Here is a 17,372-nt window from a genome sequence, read left to right as displayed (position 1 = left end):
TATAAAACTTGAATACTTGAGCTTCAGATTCCTGCGAAATCAGCACCAATACACACCCTATGCATCACCATTCTTTTACCTTTACGTACGTCCTTCACATTTTGCCAGTTTGACTCAGCTTTTGCTGACTTCAGTTGCACATGATATAGCCATATGCTTCCCTTCCCAGGCTTCCATGCCTTTTCTTGTACTGCTTATGTGCCTGTCCCTGTGTCAATCATTTTCCATCTCATTTCATGTGGTGTGCCGCTCTCCATCTCAAAGTCCGTTTGTGTCTGTCTTCATTCTCAGCGTTATTCTTTAGTGCCTGATTCTTTTTCAGTACTCTCCTTTGGATTACCGGCTGCAGAATATGCCACCTGCACGCATCTCTAGTTCTGCCGGCAGAACAAGAGTTGCAATATAATCGGTTCTACAAGAAAGTCTTGTTCCTACAAAGCAGACATAGCTTCATTCTGTTTTGCACTGATGTATACACTTTGGCTTTCTTTGTTGACCACACAGGTATTCTGAATCTGCCCAGGTGGTTATATAGAAAGGATGGTATTTGGCTGCCATGAGATGTCTCTACCTGTAGTCAGCACTTAGGAACACTGTATATCTGTGAGTGAAGAACAGCACCTTTAGTTGAATCTGCAGAGGGAAATGGAAATTGGCAGAATACTTGCCTGAAGTGATATTTATCGTGGCCTCTATCACACTTTTTCCTCTTGAAAATGCTAGCAGATGTGTGACCTCCTACGTGGTGTGGTGCAGTGTGGGGTAAATTAGCCCAGTACTGGGTCATAGGGAAAAGGGGCATCCGTTTGAACCACTAATGCAGTATCTTAGTTCTTTAGGGGTGTCCTATCCAGGGGTTGTCCTTCTGTAACTGTGTTTAGTTTGTGAACATCTTTTAAAAATCATCACCCAAAATGGTTTAGTAATTTAAGACTATGTTGAAAAACAAATTAAATAGTTGTTAATTACAATATCTCAACAATTTCCAGTTAGAAAGCACAAAAATTAACATTGTCATGTTTTTTCAGCATTGTAAGGTTTCTGTTTACCTGTTGGGGTATCGTCTGGTATCAGATGAAATGGCTGTGGTTTTTCCTCACTAAGATGTAGCAATATGTGCATGTGTATATTCTAATGCACAGTGGATTCTCAACTCAGGTATATTCATTGCAAACTACAGATGTTCCAAGTGCTTTTCTCTTCAATATTCTGATTGTTATTTATGTGGCTAATCAGCATTTTAAATAAAATTTTGCGCATAAAGAGTCTATTCATCCAATAGGGACATGCTAACAGGTCTTCTCCCTACACAAGTGCTCTGCATTAGCTCCCTGGGATCAAAACAGAATCAGAACAGGAGAGTTTTCGTAGCACACCAAGTAGCTGAAAATTATCTTTTCAGAACTGCTATGAATTTTTTGTGGTGTACTTTACACCCCGTGAAGCGAAATCTATTCGTGCAACAGCGCCCAGTACTGTAATTGGGACTGATTTAGCTTGTACTTTAACCATGTAAAAAAAATCCTGATGTCTTGACAGTTTTTTGTGACTTTTGCCCACTCTGCAGCTCTTTCGACCATGAAAAATCTTGAAGGCACAGCTGTGCTTAGCCACACGTCTTTCTCTGAAGGGAATGGCAGAATCTGATAGAAAGGTTTCCTGTACTAGAGCCAGTAACCAGAAGTTGGGCCTGTTTATATCTTCTAGACTGGAAATTCAGAAAAGGGTAGGTTTGACGTTCCTGATATTCTAAGGTAGTATGCTTGAAGGCACACAATGACCTAGCCTTAGGAAAATACACTCTCCAAATATTTACAGCTTTTTTTGTACCTTGTACCAAACAAGGAAAGGAGCACACAGACACAGCGTTTCCTTGATGAGTCATCTTATTCCTTACAATTCTCCCTTTGATAAAATTATTTGCAAAGAGGCTTAAAGCTGTTTTCTTCAAAGTGACACCGTTTATTAGAAAACTGAAAGATCATGAGTTAGCTTCTGCTTCTTGCACATTGATAAATTTACACCTATCTTTTTTTGGAGGCAACTCAAAGGGCAAATGCAGAGTTTGTAAGCATGAGTGCTGCACCACTTTGGAGTCATGCTAAACTCTTTGTACTTCGTAGTACCCTACCGTTTCAGCAAGTACTGTGGAGAATGTTGGCCATCATCCTTTAAACAGTACAGTAGTTGCATTTCTCTTGATCATCTGTCCCAGAGCAAAGTTCAGTAGGTTGAGGAAGTATTTTTAAGTGCAATTGATCTAAAAATATATCAAAAGGAAAACTACTGTATATGAACAAATTATGGAGAGGCTTTATATATAGGCTTGTTGATGTCTGTAAATAGATAAAACGAGGAAGCAGCAGCTTATGACATGGTTATTTCTGGAAAAGCGGAAGGTCTGACTGTCTTTATTACACCATGCACAGAGCCAAGCAGTTGCTCCTGAAGAAATTGTGAGTGGAATTAAGAACCCCAAAATTAGAAAATTAGAACTATTTCTGTAGTGTTATGAACTCTTTGCTCCAGATCTTGCCTCTGCAAATCAATGACAAATCACATGTTAATGTCAATGGGATCAGGCCTAGGATTTTTGCTTCCCTCTTCCCCCTGCCTTTTCTTTAAACAAAACACTTTTCCTTTCCAGGGAATATCCGTTCTGATGATAAGCCTGAGGATCTGACAATCTGTAGTGATTTCTGGCAGATCTCAACACAGAGTACTCCAAAATTAGTGAAGTGGTGTCAGCTCACTTCAGAAGAGAGAGTAAAATATATTTAGTGTATCCACAGAGGGGGGGAAAAGCTAGAAGGAACTACTAAGTGAGTTAGTTTGCTCTCAGTATCATAGGTCATTATTACCCAGTTACCTCTGTATAGAATATTTTGTGTTCAACTGCAGTAGGAAGCATCCAAATACATGCTGAGCTACAACACTCAAAAAGGTATCCAGACTTGAAGACCTCAAGAACTAAGATGGCATTGAGGATTCCCATGGTAATTTGAGTTATAAATAACTTGTTGTTTGATATGCTGTGTTTCCTACCTGAACTTCATGTTTACGCTAAAGAACTCTGTAGGAGCCAGTATCTTCTGTGATATATTAAGTCAAGCTAGTTAATAATGTTAACAAGTGAACTTGTTAACTTTCCTTCAAACATGTCACTGTAAGACATTTTCCTCTTCAAATCATTTTGTTTGCTTTTTTGTATTCTGTTTTGAAAACATTCTTTCTAAAATATGAAACTTGGTGTGGTGTTTCACTGCAGGTTTCACCAGTGTTGCATATAGTTGTATAAAGCTGTTTTGCCTTTGTATCTATACATACAAGGATCATATTAGGGTTGTTTTTTTCTTGCTACAATGTCAGCTGTTTGTCACCTGTAATCCTTGGTACCTTTCAGACCATGTGTTTTCTAGGGAGGAGACTTGGCTGCTAGTGGAGCTTTGAGTTTTAATCCCTTTGCATTTGGCTGTATTAAGACATGTTTAATTAGAATGGGCTTAATTTATTAAGTGATTCAAATTGGTCTACATGACTATCTTCAGCTTTCATCCCCACAATTTTTTTAATCTCACAAATCTTATTATCATGGATATACATATTTATTTCCAAATTACTGATCATTTATATTTATTTCCAAATCACAAATGATAAGCCCTAAAGTTTGTTACAAGTCTCTGTTCATTATTACTTTGTTAGATCTTTCAGTTTTCAGTCCATTTAACACATTTTATTGATATTGTGTTGTGCTAATTTTCATAATGAGAATGTCATACACTATTAAGTCAACTGTTCTCCACAAATATATTACAGATATACAATTACTTTCATCAGCCAAACATCTGTCTTATCAAACAATGCAATAACTTTATTTTATGAGATCTGTTTGCCACAAAACTGGGTTGACTGATATTAATTATATTCCAGTACTTTAATTCTTTATTAATTTTATAACAGCTTTATTAGCTGGAAGTAACGTCAGACTAGCTATCCATTAGCTCTCTGAGTCATCTGCTGGCCTTTGTTATTATTGGCACAACATTAGCACTTTTCCAGTCAAATGGAATTTCCCTGGAATGCCTTAATTTATTAAAATAAACATGATCAGTTCTCAGGCCTTCTCAGTCTTAGTTCTTAGGTGTGAGGTAGATGGATTGGCTGATTTTAAAATGTTTATTTCTAGTACCTGTTGTATAATATCCTGCTTGGTTACTAAGGGGCTGGAAAATAGTTCAATATCATCATGTCACATAAGAACATCTATCCAAATATGGGATAGAAGTATTTCTAAAAATTTCTGTCTGTCCTGCATCGTTATTAAAATTTTTATCATTTCCATCTGGGAAAGGGTTTATATAACTGCTAGGACTCTTGTAGTCTTGATTTTTTTTTTTTAATTCTTCATGTTACATTGGTCCTGTCAGCTGTGGACTTTCTGATAATGTTTCAAGCTTGCCTTATCAATTTTTTTCCCTTTAACTCCTAATTCATATGGATTATTACTGTTTATCTGCATTTATTATATAGTACTTTTTATTACAAACTACTGCTCACACTTGAGTAGTGAAAGAAGACACAATTTTTAGCCAAAATTATCTTCTCCTTGACTGTGGAATTACAAATCCTTGACCACCCTAAGGTTTCTTCTTAAAGAAACTTCTCACTCTTGACTTTCCCACATCAATTTCAATCTGTGTTTTAATTACTCTGCTAGGATACAGAAGTTGCAGGTTCCTGACAATTGTAACGTGTACCACGCTCATGGCTTTATGCAGCAGTGTCTTCCTCATCTCTCCTACTCATTCTGCCCTCTTAGTGTGTTTTTGGCATTTAAATCAGGTGAATCATTGCACAATGCTCACTAATAATAATGGCATCATTCTTTTGCATTGGTGATAATTTCATGTTCTCTGGCTTATTACCTCTTCCAATCTCAATACATAAAGGCCTGAAAAATATCATCTTTTAATACTCTTTGCCACACTAATTCAATTTCTTCAGGGACTGTTTGAGCATGTACTGTATTTGCCTTCTTACCAACTTCCTCAGGTGTTGCTACTTTAACATTCTCCTGCCTACTCCAGCTTATCTCCAGATCAGAAAGAAATAACACCGTCCTCTTTTAGAGTTTTTCTAAGAGGCAAGATTACCATGGGGAGTGGATTTTTATAAAAGTCCTGTTAATAAAGTCTTCCCAAGTCATGCACTTGTTTGTCTGTTATCCATCTGACCATGCTTACTCTGAGGATAATGCCATCTCTTCCAGAAGTGATGCTGCAAAAAGGAGATTTCGGGTATCTTTCATCGCTACATTATGTTCTCTATGCAAAATTTTTACCAGTGTGCCTTCCACAGCAATATACCAGCAGAAGCCAAAAGTAAATCTCTTTTTTTTTTGATGGTCTTATACAGCAGGCCCTGCTTTTAATTTTGTGCATTTTGCCTCTGTGACTCCAGCTCCTGCATCTCTGGAGGATGTGTCAGCTTTTTATTCCAAACTAGTGTGTGTTTTTCTTTCTTGTTTTAGAATAGTGTGTAGTAAATTCAATGGGATGATGATATAAAGGGTGTTGAGGGACCTCTAGCACCCAGCTGATTTGTTAGTGACGTTAAAGGCTGCTCTCCAGGAGCAGAGCATACTGCATATTTTGCAGTGAGCGTTCAGATTTGGTCAGCATTCAGAAACAATAGCCATTTGGAGGTCATAAACAAAAAATGCAGCTTGGACATACCTCCTTGCTTTAGTGTTTTAAATCAAATGCCTTCCAAGGGCAGGGCCCTTAGTGCAATTCTCCTCTCTGACTTCCTCTTTCCTTCCTGAAATAAAATAATCGTTGCTGTAGGTTCTCCTGTCTGCAGCAGGTACTCTCAGCAAAAACTGTTTCCTTAATACACCTATGTTGCAATTAAGCCTTTTTACAAGTTATTTTAGTAATATTCCTGCTTAAACCTGCCAATTAGCACAGACTGGAAAGGAAACTGGAAGTAAAGAATTATTTCTTTCAGTACGTTTTCCTATCTGAGAACAGAATACTGATAGATGATGAGCAGAGAGGAAAAGACAGCTGACAACTGCAACAAATTCAGCTGCACCTCTTCTTTCATGGGCTTGCGGTCTGGTTTGTAACTGAGGAAGGAGAGGAACAAGAAGCAAGGGGGATTAGAACGTCCAAAGAATTTTAAATGCAGGCGTTTCTTTTCCTAATTCCTAGCTATTTTGTACTCTGTTAAAATGGTCGTCATCTTATGCAGATTTCATCTGATATTTTCCAGTGATAGAGACTCAAAACCTAATGATGCCTGAGTGTCACACGTTTAACCAGTGGTCTTGATATGATTTGTCCAGATCATGTTGCTAAAGAAATCTGTAGATCTCATGGGTACATAAGAACATTTATTTCCTTCCTGAATGAAGATCATAGAAGTACTTTCTGCAAAAGCCAGTACAGTCCTACTGTAGTGGCAGTGTTATATTTGACATGATAAATGCAGAAGAAGTACTAAGAAAGAGTCACAGTGGCTGGGCCATAGAGTCTTTCTGAATCCAGACTTGTTTGGCTGTTTTGAAAGAGAAAATGAAATTGTCACATGGTTGCTGATTACATAGTGACTGAATTGTTTCAAACTACGTGTGCTTTGGGAGATAAGAGTCTGCAGCTGGGAAATCTCCAGCATGTGACTGGTACAGCTGTGTTTGATAGTGTGATTAAGCTTTACTGCAGACCTGAGTATTTCACCGCCTTGCATCTGTACCTGTGGGTGTCTGCCTGTTGCAGCACTCAAGTAATTGCCAAACATTCCCAGGCTTTCAGAATTTGCATCAGCATGTGAACATCCGAGCCGCTTGAACTGGGGTAATCTTTTGCTGATAAAGCAATGGGGAAACAGAGTACCAAGTGCAGCGAAGAAGAAAATGTCTCTTTAAGGGTGAATACCCTTAAGTCATCTGCATTTGTGCCATCCTGCCAAAGGACATAAATAAATGGTTAGGAAAAGGGGAAGCTTGGACTTCTGCTTTTCTTCAAGCTATTTTTATGCTTATCCATCCCCACCTTGTTCCTACATTTCCTCCTTCTGTGGCATCTTGTCAGCGATCAAGATGGTGAGTTGTTCGGGATAGGAGCTCTTTGTTACTGGTACAGAGCCAAGGATAATAGACCCAATTCCTTATGGGGTTTATCAGATATTTTTTTTTTGTAATATAAACCTGTGATTTCAACTAATCATTTGTTGGTTGACTCATTTTGACCCACTGCGTTGTCTAACACGTAGAAGCATTAGGCAGTGGGTCGTGCAAACTGTCATCGCATTCACGTGGCAGAAGGGAGATGCTGCACTGTGGCTTTGAAGTGACCCCTCGGAGGGTTGCAAAACAGGTCTCTAGCTACATGGTTGGAAATTTGGATCATTAACAGTTGCAAAGCATTACTGTGATGACTTCACCTGGTCAGTAGTCAAACTTTTTCACAATTCTGCCACTCCCTGGAGATTTTCTAACACACTGTGGGCTCCACCATCTCTCCCAGATACGAACTCATAGCGCAACCTGGTAGTGAGCAGCAAGCTCCATGACATTCCGAGAAACCATCTCTCCTGGGTTTTAGGGTACCAATTATATGGTCCCTAGAATACTATGATCCCTGACCAGAGTGATTTAGGAAAAAAAAAAAGCACTGAAGCACTGGTTTACAAAGTTTTATACATTGTGAGAAAAATGCACTATTTTTCACTGTTTGTAAAATATTTGTGGGATAGTGTCCCTTGAAAATACATTTAGCCTTTGCTTTTCAGATTTATCATCTGTTTCTTTTATATGTATGATGCCCTGTTAGAATCTATGGTAGCTCTGATCTTCCTCCTCTATCTCAAAACTTCTGTCTTTGGGTTTGGATTATAATGGTGCTGCTTCAACCTTCCCGCCAAAGCTTTGCAATACATTTAAAATATGTTTTCCTCTTGATGTGTATCACCTTATGTTTCTAGAGACCGAAGTAGGGCTTTTTCTCTGATATTTAATTAATTGTTTCAAAATGCCTAATGGGGTGAGATATTGCTTGAGCGGATTTTGGTCTAGTGTTTAATTTTATACCTGCAATTTTTCACACATTGTGGTGAGAAGGTCTGTGGTGAAATGCTGTAGCATGTTAACCTTACCTTCCCTAATTCTAAGTGTAAGCTGTGTTTCTAGACAAAATTTAATGTTTGTGCTCAGGGTTGCTTGTTATCACCTTTGCATTGTAAGTGGCAGAAAGGAAAGTTAGTTGTACAAATAAATGTCACTTTTTAAATACAGAACTAGATTCTCTATCTGCAGATTGGTATATTACTTATTAATACAACATAATTTCTTTTTATAATATTTTTTTAAAAAATATTCCTTTGCGAGGCCTCTAGGGCCTGATACTTCAAAGGTCTAGGTATTCTCTGCCTTCACTCAGTTCATAACGAAGAGCAGCCTATGCCTTAGCTGATCTGGTTAATTAGTCAAAGGACAGCAAGAGATGACACAAATGTTTGATAGAGCATGTACTAAGGATTAGCACAACAGCAAAAAATCATGAGATGAGCTATTATTATTCCCCTAACTTGTTGGTTCCTGATTTCCATATGTTATATATATTTCTCTGTATTGTGTTTGAGGAAGGAGTCAGATGAAAGGTCACAACTGTTTTATGAAAGTGCCTGCATCATATACTGATTCACTGTGTACAGGCAGTGTATGCTCAATGTATTTGGACTGTCCATTCCTTTAGTAGTTTGCCATCTGTTCTGCTGTGGGAACCTAGCTTAAAAGGGATTAATTGGGCTGCAAGTCAGTTAAATGGAAATGGTGTTGCAATATGGCTTTATGGACTCGAACGGGAAATTACATAGTTTGTTTAAATTGCACTCAGTAAGAATTTAGGCCGCATCCCCAAAATCTTTGAGATCTAATTTAGATGAGCAGATATTTGCTTGACAAAAGTAGGATGTGGGGGAGCATGGCCATTGCTTTGGTCATGAGATGGAGAACGTGCTCCCTTCACTGACTTTTGTGATCGTATGCAAGTGTCGTAGCTTAAGGACGTGTCGCCTCCCCAGATTCGTGTTAAGATACATACAATGAAGTTGGGGTTGGGGATAGGATCTCTTTGACAGCTTGTGTGACCCAGAGCAGCAGTTTCGCTCTTGCTTTCCCATCATTGGCACTGGAGATGGGAAAACTCCCACAGCTGGGGTTTGAGGAAGACAGAGAGGGGAAAATCATGTGTCCCAGACAAAAACTTGGAGTAAAATAATCACCAAAGATTGTAATCAGGATGATGGAAGAGTCTGGGTTAGTTTCGTTTGTTTTTTCTTTAAGATTGTGCAGGGCAAAGTTGACACATTTTAAAATGCTGCATCTGCTCAGTCATTTGGCTAATGTGCCTAGTTCTCTGTTACCACCAAATTATATAACGTGGCAGGATTTAGCCAGCCTCACATGCTTCACCACAGTGTGGTAGGTCATTTGACAGTATGAGGAACATAATATGGTAATTAGGGAATCTTGTCTGTCGTCTTTTTCCCCCCTCCAAAATAGACAATTTCATGCTTGTGGGAAGTTAGCATGTTAGCAGTTCTGGGAAGCGACACTTTCTCTTTATCCCCCGAACAGACACGATACGTACGGTTACGCTGCAGGCTTTCCCCTTGCTGGCATGACAGTATCTCCCCTCTCACGTGGAAATGCAACCTTTAGGGCTGAAAAAGCAGTTCGGGCCAGCTCAGGTGTTGAGCCCATTGTTATTACACCTTCTTGCTAAGACTAGCAAAACTTTAAAACCGGAGAATTCCCTGTAACGTCAGCCAGAGCAGACAAGAGTCCAGGTTATCAATACTGATGCAAACGTGAAGCCCCATCTGCTATAAGTACTATCTTTTACTTGAGACAACCAACGTCCTTCTCGTAAATCACACAGTCCAAAACTTCAAAACTGACTAATACAGCCCCAGGCACAGCTATGATATAGGAAGGGGACTGCATGTGCATTAAGCAATCACGTGACTAGGTACTACTATATGGAATGAAGTAGAGAGAGAGACAGTCCTATTTGCGATTCAGGTAAATCTGCTGTAAAGTACTTGGAAACTCAATCCGTATTTAGGATCCTATCTAGGAAAGTACCACTGAACTTCTGTATGATACTCAGCAACTGAAAGCTAAGCAATTTCACTGATTCATTTCTGGACTGAGGCCTTGGGTTTCTTCTGAGGACGAGTATAATTGCAGCTCCTCTGCTCTGACCTTTAGTTGGCTTAATGTAGGCATCCAAGCTTGAAAGTTGTACATTGTACAAAGGGAGTTCGAGTTTGGTTTTCTCTTACTACACCTACAAGTGGAATGCCAGTCTGATGTGCTCAGACATGAAAATAAACACCGAGCAGAACAAGTAGAAGCACTGTTGGACACAAGGGTTCCGTATAACTTGGGCACCATAACTTCATTCTTAACATGCCATCTTGAAGATTTTTTTTTTTTTTTTAAGAAGAAATAAATCTAAATAAATCTATTTTTCAGCCTTTCCTCTTCAGGTGATGTAGGATTAATGTATATGGAATTGAACAAATTTTCTAAGTTTTATGGTGCACATCTTTGGAATTACCGTACAATGTATTTATTGACTATTGCTTCATTCTAGGAGCCACTGTGTTTTCTGCAGCTAAAAGAAGGTTTTAAAACCTGATTTGGAATATGAACTGACAAAAGTGGGAAGAGAGAGAATGTCTCTGTAAAATGTCTGCAATTAGTCGCCTTTAAATATGCAGGCATTATGCAATATAGGATCCTAAAAGTGATTTTATCCCCTCTTGATAGGCACAGAGCTTATCTCTTTTTGAGATCAAAATTTACAATATTCAAGGGGAAAAAATAGGACTACTGATTCCCCTTAAATTTATTTTTACAAGTATTTGTATAAATTCTCTTCTCCTGTGACCAATTTAAGCTGTTTCATATGTAATTGTATCCAAGGGGAAGATGCAGCTGGGTTAAAGATATGTGTTTGTGTGTGTGCTTGAATATTCCATTATTAACTAGTGAGGTGATTTCCTGAAATCAGGAGGTTTTACTGATGTCCTTTATTTTATGTAATTTTATGTTAACGAATGATACTGTATTTTAAAAGATAGTCAAGCACATCAGCAATTCTGGAAAAAAAAAAGCGCAGGCTTCTTAGATATTTGAACAATTTGGACTAATGGGCAATACTAAGTAGTCTTGGGGGAAGCACGTACGCAGAAGAAAAAGAGCTGAGTTTGGGAACTAAAACAGAAAAACCACAGAGCGAGTAGGAAGCATATCTTGGGTAAGAGTAAAGAAAAGCTGAGCAAGAGCTCTTGGGGCAGCATCCTCCTTTACTAGCTGGGGACACTTTTAGCTGCTTCGTTTGTTTGACTCTTGCACAGCTGGAAAAGATCTGACCTTATAAGGGGCTTGTTAGTTTTATCTTGAAAGCACAGCTGATAAATAAATTGGGGGGGGGGGGGGGGAACAAAGAATAAAGTCAGTTCTTGTTTCTGCCTTCTGGCTGTGGGAGGTATCTACCCAGGCCTTCAGCCAGAGTGCAAGCACTCAAACAGGTTGAGTACCTGTATTTGGCACAGCTGAGAGGCTGAAACTGCGGTGAGGAGCACAGCCTGGAAACAGCTTCAGAAGCCTCCCAAAAATGATCTGGCATTGATGATGAAGGTTTCTGAGCTCTCAGCAGCAGAGGTGCCACGGAAGAGTCCCGCTCCTCCCCTGGCCGCTCCCTCCTGTCCCCTGGCTGTGGCAAAGGCTGATCCAGCAACTTCTGCAGCTGTGCTGATGGGGTGGAAAGTCCAGTGAGCAAGGTGAAAGTGCGTAACAGGCATGAGCGGATGGGGGAATGCCTTGAAATGATAAATGAATACTAGTTATTAAAACTAACAGTTAAAACTAGTTATTATTTGTGAACTTGATGATAATTAAACCAGTTACTATTTTAGAGTAAAATTCTATACCAGTATCTTCTAGCTGGAAGGACCTCCAGAATCCTGAGTTTTGTCTAGGTGGTGAGGTAAAAATGTTAAGAGCTGAATGGTTCAGCTGGTGCCAAAGTTAAATGTGCTTCAGCAGTGATTAACAATCAGATTGAGCCTCCACTGAGGCTGTGGTTTCACAAATGCTTCTTTCTCACAGTATTGCCATCCACTCACTGTTCATTCTTGCTTGCTTCCCACCTTTACCCGCATATTCACTTGTGCCAGTATGACAGTTTGTGTGACTGCACAGTGAATTAGATCAGGAAACTAATTCAGTTTTTAAAAAATCTTTTTTGGGGGGGCAGGGTAGGGTTATTTTCCTTAATACAGTTCAATGTGTGCCGTACCAGCAGTTGTCCTGGCACAAATAAGGTTGTGGTGTAAGGTGGGAATAAGCTGGAGGGAACAAGGTATTAAAGCCAGCACTGTTGCTGAAAGAGATGTTTGTGAAAATACACCTTGTTTTGGTGCAGAGCAGCAGGAAAAAGGGTGTAACTAACTCCTTTGGGAATTGCTGCGTTATATGTGGTCATTTTGCTCAGAACAGAGACCTACCTCTGAGTGCCTGTGGACCCCCATTCAGATCCCTCTTTTCTGCAGCTGGCTGAACAGAAATCTCATTGCTTCTAAACTCTGGAAGAGCATGCTGTGCTAGACTGGAATGGATGTAAATTTATTCACTGATAGAAAGAAAAAAAACCCCAACCAACCTGAAATTTTCTGTATGATACTGTTGTTCTTTGGTGCAGTCATCTCATTGTCCTTTTCTCCATTGTGCCCTGGGCACTGTTGCCACAGGAGATGCTGCAAATGGCCAGTTGTGCTGCACAGATCTATGTCCCTTCCAGGTATTCAACTCAAATCTGCCATTCCTTGTGCTGTAAATCAGCCCTCCTGGACTGCAGTGGCTGCACAGACAAGCCCTTCCCTCCTTTCCTGTGTATCTCATGAGTTTCCCTGAACTGTAGAGCCCTCAGGTACAGAGGTTCCTTGCCTTCCTTTTTCCAGATGTAATATAGTAAGATTTTGCTCTTTATCCGGTGCTTTCTACTTACAGTTCTCACAGCTAGGTAAGGACCTTCTCATTTCTTACACGGAAAAATAGACATAGGTGATTGTAGCAGCTTGACCAAGATCACAGCCTGGTCTCTGTCCAAGCGTGGAATAGTTAAATAGCTCTCCTGACTTCAGGCCACTGCCCAAGTCATCTGCATCTTAACAAGGGACCATTCCTTCTGACAACTTGATTTGCTCATTTTCGTAGTTGCGTGTTATGTTTCTGTGGTACATATTTTTCATTAATATGGGCTAACTGGGTCATTAAATAATGTTAATGAGAGCAACCAAATTCTGCTGTATGTCTGCATGCATCTCTCATTGCACACCCGAGACCACCCTCACCTGTATCACTTCTCTTATTCCAGTCCTTGGAAGAACTTAAACTTGGAAGAACTTATTCCTAAGTTCTTCCGATGCTGTTATTGCCAAAGCACACAGTGCTGTCCTTGTGCAATGTAGGTAGATACCTGCTAAACCCCTTTGATATTGAGAAGCTGACTTCACGTGGGCCCTAAGGAGAGGCCTATCTCAGAGTCAGACATCGAGAGGAGCCTGCACATTGAAGTCAGTGACTTGATGCAGAAACCTAAATGGGATCAGAGTTGTGTCGTGTGACACAATGAGAAGGTAATTATATTAAAGAATAAAGAACAATAATTATTCCCCTGAAATTTTCTTTATTAATTTTTTAATCAATTTTATTGCAAAAACTCATTGATCCCTTCAGTTCTGTGCATAGTGTGTTAACAGGTCAACTGCTTGAAGCCTTTCTCCAGGTTTTACTCAGTTCTCAGTTGGGCAACTTTCCCATCAAAGCTGATGCCATTTTGCCTGAGTAAGAGGACCAGTAAAAAGGAGAGAGCGCTTTAGGATTTGTGCCACGTAGCGGTGTTAAGAGTCTTTAAGGCTTCTCCTTAACCCCCAGCCCGACAGAGAAGCAAAGACACCCCATCGGCTCGCCTGGCGCTCGCAAGTGTGCTCACGCCCGAGGTTATCATCGCTGTGGCTGTATGTCGATCTTCCTATCTATGTCCCAGTAAATCAGTAATGAACCATTTTTTCGCTCCTCACTTTACTACACAGTCCTCTATCTTCAGGCTGTCAGATTTCTAAACAGGGTTGAAGCCATGAGTCTTCTCTGCCAAATGCAGTATGTCCAGGAGGTTACATTATACTGTCCTCTAGTGGTAAAATATTCTGCTTGCAGTCTTATCTCAAAAGCAGGGTGCTTTCAGGCACTTCCTTCTCTATGTTATTCACACGTTAATACTGTTCTTGAAGAACCATCTTGCTTTGAAAAGGTTGCCTAATAGTAACAGAAACATTCAGGAAGAAGTTCTTAACAGAGGAACTTCTGTAACAAAGTTGATGTGAACTGTGGTAGCGGTGCTTTGCTAACGTAATTCAGTTTCAGGTTTAGTTTTTTGAGGTTTGGTTGGCTGACTCAGCCATTCTTCTGTGTTGTTCCTTGAACTCGCAAGTGGAAGAATATTTGTTGGAGAAGTACAAAACATCAAGTCAAGGGATTTGAGTTATTGCTCTGTTTCAACTGTAAAGTGTTGGCGAAACTTTGGAATATAATTTTTCCCTGCCATTTTCTGTATGGCGAGTGGAGTGACAGTAATAGCTACTTCATCACAGTGTTTGAGGGCTGTTGATGGAAACAAGGTCCTCAGTGCAAAGAACATGTGGTGTAAAAACCAGTAATACGCGGCCTGTTACAACAGGACCAAACTCTTCGAGAGAATCCTTTCTCAGGAGTGGTATTTTTTATATGTTTGCACAAAATCAGGGTGAGCTCTTGCCATATGTAGATCACTGTTTTTAAGTTCTTTGTTTTTCAGTGAATTCTTACCTAGTATCACAGACTCCAAAGCAAGATGGAGACTAAGGAAAAAAATCCAACAGACTTCAAATGTTTATTTTCCTTTCTTTACTTTTCGTATAGGTATATTAGAATGTGTTTTGTTAATATGTTTAGACCTAAATGATTAAACCATTGATTAATTAGTGTGAATCAGTTGTTGATTTAACCTTTAAATTTAAAAAAAATATTAATTCTTTTGCAATAACTAGGAAGTAGTAATAATTTCAAGTTACTGTCTGATATCCATCTAACTAATGATACAGAGGTGAAAATTCCACCAATTACCCTCTTGATAATTAATAACTCTTCTAAGAGAAGAAAATTCACATGCATTTTTCTGTACTCTTTCACAGGAATAAGTACAGAAAGAAAGACGTTCATAAGAAACCAAGCATCGCCTCCAGCCAGTGTCACTTGTTCCCCACAACGGAGCAGTCATCTGAGGGACTTTACACCTCCAGAGTACAGCAATTAGGTAAGACTTAATGATTTTCATGAGTCCAGACTGATGAAAAGGTGTCATTATACAAAAGAAAAATCAGCATTCAGGTTGCTGTTAACTCTTGGAAAAGTTTTCATCTATATACATTCCAGAAGGAGCCGCTGCTGACTAGTAATTACGGCTCAGAGCAGTCCACTTTTGTTTGTTTAACCAGGAACATTAATTGTCCTGTGGCCGTCAGGAGGGATTGCAGGAATTCAGTTGCCATTTGCCCACCACTTAATGCTGACCTAAAATCTGCCTGTAGACAAAGCTGCCTCATGGAAGACGTGTCCCGAGTATCTTGCTGAACTGCATGACCTTGACGTGAAGCGCTAGTGTCAGGGTTGGAGTATGCAATGACTTTGTGTTTCATTACCAAATTGTCACCTAACAAGACCCAAATCATTGCTACAGTGTTATTCTGACATATAATAGACTGGATCTTAAAACGTGTGCTAGATTTGTTGTGTCCCGATGCCTGTGTGGATGATGCAGCTTTCTTTTGTGAGTGGGCAAAAAGCCTGGGATTTGCCTTTAAATGCTTTGAAGCTGAAGTGGTTTTGTCTCTCTGTTTTCTGAGGCCACTGTTCAGGACTCGGCAGATGGACAAATCCTCAGCTTAGGTCATTTGAGTGAGGCAACCGGACAGTTAATTTAACACTGATTAAAGCTAATTTGAGGGGTGGCAGATGTATGCTAGATAGGCTGTAGCTCAATGTGTTACAAAGTATTGCTATAAAGGCATCAGTGAAGGATTTGCTGTGGAGGAAATAGGAGTAATGTAAGTTCTGTGATTTGTCAGACAAACCACATTCTTCTGTGCCCAGTACTGAATTGCTGTTTGCTTGAGTGGCTTGCTTTGTATGTAATAGCTTTCCAACATAGGGGTTTTTAAGACACTGAAGTGTTGCTTAGACTTTAATACATGTATAGTTCACCACCTGTATGGTCCACCACCACCCGAGGCCCTGGCGTTAACTAACAATGTTAGTTCAACTCCACATCCCTCCCCAGACTGGTCAAGGAGTGAGGCTTGCTGAGAACTGCCTTGCTACTGCTAACGAGGCTTGAGATGAAGCTTTACATTGCAGATCAGTGCCATGGACCTCCACCTGCATAAATGGATTGTAGATAATGTTCACCAACAGCTGTTACTGTTTGATCACTTACAAACACAGGACACGATATTGAAACCAAATAGCCCTCACGTATATAGTCAGCAGGGAGAATATAAGCTCCACCATTAGGTATTCTCAGTTGCCTGGCGGAAGGGGGGGTTTGCTGACTGGAGTGTGCCACAAGATAGATCCCTAAGGTTAGACAACATGAACAACTCTGCCTTACAGCAAGTCCAAGATACATCCTCTTTTAAAAAAGATTTCAAACTGAAAAATAGCTCTGCTGCATGTCTAATAATCCTCCAAATGTCATCTACTCTGCCTTGCTTAGATACCTCCTTTAAAAACACAAGAAGAGGAGCAGTGTTTTGATAAAATATTTAAAGAACTAGATCCTTGTCCAAAGGTTATTGGTAAAGAGGCTGCACTTGATTTTCAGAACCTGAGATTCTGATTTCAGCTTTCCATTTCTATTGATACAGCTCTGTGGCTTCAATGGAGCCTGTCTGGCTTTCCAGTTACATCAAATATGGTCTGAAATCATAAGGGAAAACTATTTGCTCTCATTTTTCAGTCATAGTAGGGTATATGCAGAAGTCTATGAATATATTGATTTACAGCCTTTCTGAAAGTAGATTCTAATGATGTTAGCTATTGAAATCAACCCCTGTGGACATTTGGTAGTCAAGAAATGTTTTATTTAATTCAAGCACAGAATTAATGTTGATATGAAAGCTATACCAAGCAATTCTTCCTAAGCAGCAGTAAGAAGTGCCTTGTGGACATTTCTTTCTTTACTTTCTCTCTTTTTTTTTTT

At 39.7% G+C, this 17,372-nt stretch overlaps 1 long non-coding RNA gene across 1 annotated transcript in view; it reads left to right on the top strand.

The window, feature by feature from the left end:
- The window catches only part of LOC142407192 (uncharacterized), a 46,148-nt gene extending 30,719 nt beyond the window's left edge, over window positions 1–15,429 (top strand). Inside the window, exon 3 of the long non-coding RNA XR_012774832.1 lies at window positions 15,307–15,429. This is a non-coding gene — a long non-coding RNA (uncharacterized LOC142407192). The remainder of the gene's footprint in view (window positions 1–15,306) is intronic.
- The last annotated feature ends 1,943 nt before the right edge of the window (window positions 15,430–17,372 follow it).

This window comes from Mycteria americana, chromosome 3 (genome assembly GCF_035582795.1).
Source record: "Mycteria americana isolate JAX WOST 10 ecotype Jacksonville Zoo and Gardens chromosome 3, USCA_MyAme_1.0, whole genome shotgun sequence".
NCBI classification, from domain to species: Eukaryota; Metazoa; Chordata; class Aves; order Ciconiiformes; family Ciconiidae; genus Mycteria; species Mycteria americana.
Note: the sequence above shows the minus strand (reverse complement) of the source record. Positions and strands in the feature narration are given on the sequence as shown.